Source organism: Budorcas taxicolor, chromosome 2, assembly GCF_023091745.1.
Source record: "Budorcas taxicolor isolate Tak-1 chromosome 2, Takin1.1, whole genome shotgun sequence".
NCBI lineage: Eukaryota > Metazoa > Chordata > Mammalia > Artiodactyla > Bovidae > Budorcas > Budorcas taxicolor.
This window is the reverse complement of record NC_068911.1, coordinates 33,810,444-33,813,399: the sequence shown is the minus strand read 5'-3', so window position 1 is coordinate 33,813,399 and position 2,956 is coordinate 33,810,444. Positions and strand designations below refer to the sequence as shown.

The window sequence follows — 2,956 nt, the reverse complement described above, 5'->3', positions numbered from 1 at the left end:
TAGATTCCATATATATGTGTTGGAATACGGTGTTTATCTTTCTCTTTCTGACTCACTTCACTCTATATAATAGCTCCTAGGTTCTTCCACTTCATTAGAACTGACTCAAACGTGTTCCTTTTTATGACTGAGTAATATTCCATTGTGTATATATACCAGAACTTCTTTATCCATTCATCTGTTGATGGACATCTAAGTTGCTTCCATGTTCTAGATACTGTAAATAGTGCAGCAACGAACAATGGGATGCATGTGTCTCTTTCAGTTTTGGTTTCCTCAGGGTATATGCCAGGAGTGGGATTGCTGGGTCAGATGGTGGTTTTATTCCTAGTTTTTTAAGGAATCTCCATACTATCTTCCATAATGGCTGTATCAATTTACATTCCCACCAACAGTGCAAGAGAGTTCCCTTTTCTCCACACCTTCTCCAGCATTTACTGTTTGTAAACTTTTTGATGATGGCCATTCTGACCAGTGTGAGGTGATATCTCATTGTAGTTTTGATTAAAAATATGGAATGCTTCACAAATTTGCGTGCCATCCTTGCACAGGGGTGATGCTAATATTCTCTGTATCGTTCCAATTTTAGTATATGTGTTGCTGAAGAGAGCACTGACTGATCCTTGTTAATCGGTCTTTTGTTGGTCTCGTTTACAGCCCCAGTTGAAAATGCCTAAGATAGGTAGAGGGAAAAGATTTTTTTATTCCCCTACACAATTCAGACTATCTTAAATACACCCTCCCTGTTTGGTGAAAATCCATCCAGTCTTTTTTGCTTTTGTGAAGCAACAAGTAATTAAAAACTGGTTCCATTTATCTGGAAGACAGACTTCATGACGTGGTCACATTTTCTGATGTCTCTACTCAGAGGTCTGGAGCCTAACGGGTTGGGAGGAAGGGTTATACTGGATAGCGTGAAGTTTATTTGTCGGTTGTTGGGGGTTTTTTTGTTTGTTTGTTTTTAAATCTAGAGAGTTCACTTGGAGAAGGAAATGGCAACCCTCTCCAGTATTCTTGCCTCAGAAATCCCATAGACAGAGGAACCCAGAAGGCTATAGTCCATTGGGTCACCAACAGTCAGACAAGACCTAGCAGCTAAGTAACAGAGAGCTCACAAAAACAGAGGGAGGGGCAAGATCAGGTTCTAGAAAGAAATACCTGGTTAAAGATGGTGAGTCTAAGTCTCAAAGATGGTTAAAGATTGTTAGGCAATAAAATTCATGACTAAGTTATTTGGGGTAAATGTTAACTCGATAGGGCCATTAATTAGATAAAACCATCAGTTAACAAAGACATCAAACAACAAAATTCCACTTCTACAGGCAAGTTGCTCAAGTCTGTTGCCTGTTATCTGCACAGTGGAACTTGGCCTTGTCTCAATTTTTGGGCAGCTTTTATCTTCTCAACGAATAATGCTCTTTACATCCCCAGCCACTTCTCACACCCTAATTTCTTGGGTAGAGATGTCCATTGTGAAAATTAAGGCCTGCTGAACACGTAAAACATAAAATCTTTCCTACCACACAACTCAATTTACAGTATTTCTTGACTCTTACCGCAACACAGATATAAACAGCACATGTCAAAATTTGAATCGTAATATCCTTGCCCTTCTAGCCTCTTTCTTGGTCTATTTTGAATGGTTTTCTTGTTATCGCATCAGACGTAATGGTGATATCTGTTATGATCCTCTAAGTAGCAAGCAGTAGACATCCATGGTCACTGTCTTGAACAATAAGAAAGACATGCGTGCTAAACGCCATCATTCATGTCCAACTCTTTGTGACCCTATGGGCTATAGTCTATCAAGGCTCCTCTGTCCTGGAATGCTTCCAGGCAACAATACTGGAGTGGGCTGCCATACCCTTCTCCTTAGGATCTTCCTGATCCAGGGATCGAAACTGCAGCTCTTATGTCTCCTGCATTGGCAGGTGGGTTCTTTGCCACTAATGCCACCTGGGAAGCTCACTCAGTCGCGTCCAACTCTGCGAAACCATGGACTGTAGCCTACCAGGCTCCTCTCCCTATGGGATTCTCCAGGCAAGAGTACTGGAGTGGGTTGCCATTTCCTTCTCCAGGAGATCTTCCCGACCCAGGGATTGAACCTGGGCCTCCTGCATTCCAGGCAGATGCTTTAACCTCTGAGCCACCAGGGGACCAACTGTAATAAGGATATATCATCCCAAAAAATTAATAAGCCCAGCAACAGAGAGCATTTAGCTGAGACTGATACAGCAGCTCAGCCATGTCACCAATGACCTGGTTTCTCTTGATTTTTCTTCAATTTCCCTAAAACTGGCTTCGAAGTAAGTCTAAAAAGGGATTCAGAACACGGCACCCCCAAACACGTCACTTTGACATATTGATATTAAGCTGCTGACACCTGAGAAACAGCAGATGCAGGAATGTCTCCGTGACCAGTGCTTTCCCTTTTTTTAATGTGTATTATTTATTTATTTGTCTGTGCTGGGTCTTAGTCGTGATCTAGCTCCCTGATCAGGGATCCAACCTGGGCCCCCTCCATTGGGAGGAGGAGGAGTCTTAGCCTCTGCACTATCAGGACAATCCCTACAAACATTCTTAAGACAGTCATGACTCCTGAGAAATGAAACCGTTTTTGCTGGTTGCCTGAAGTTGATCAGGTACCACCCCCAAGTCTGTAGGTGGGGTCTCAACCCTACCTCAACTGTTTGGTTAATTTTGTTTAAGAAAATTCAGTGGACTGATGCCAATAGGAAGGAAATGGGTGATAGGCAACAAGCAATAAGATTCAGTTGCAATAGCTTAACTTTTAATTGTGAACACTGTACCTCTACCTTCTAAAACATATTGAGACAAAAGATTTAAATATTGGTGGGAAGCTTTCTAGGCTTCCCAGATGGCGCTAGTGGTAAAGAACCTGCCTACCTATGTAGGAGGAATCAGAGAGCAGGTTTGATCCCTGGGTCAGGAAGAT

At 42.2% G+C, this 2,956-nt stretch overlaps 2 non-coding genes across 2 annotated transcripts; both read right to left on the bottom strand.

Moving 5' to 3' along the window:
- Positions 1-506: 506 nt before the first annotated feature.
- On the bottom strand, positions 507-613 carry LOC128043982 (U6 spliceosomal RNA). The gene has a single exon (XR_008198979.1). It is a non-coding gene; the product is annotated as a U6 spliceosomal RNA (small nuclear RNA).
- A 1,471-nt stretch (positions 614-2,084) lies between these two features.
- Positions 2,085-2,157, bottom strand: TRNAS-GGA (transfer RNA serine (anticodon GGA)). Its single transcript has one exon. It is a non-coding gene; the product is annotated as a tRNA-Ser (tRNA).
- Positions 2,158-2,956: the final 799 nt, after the last annotated feature.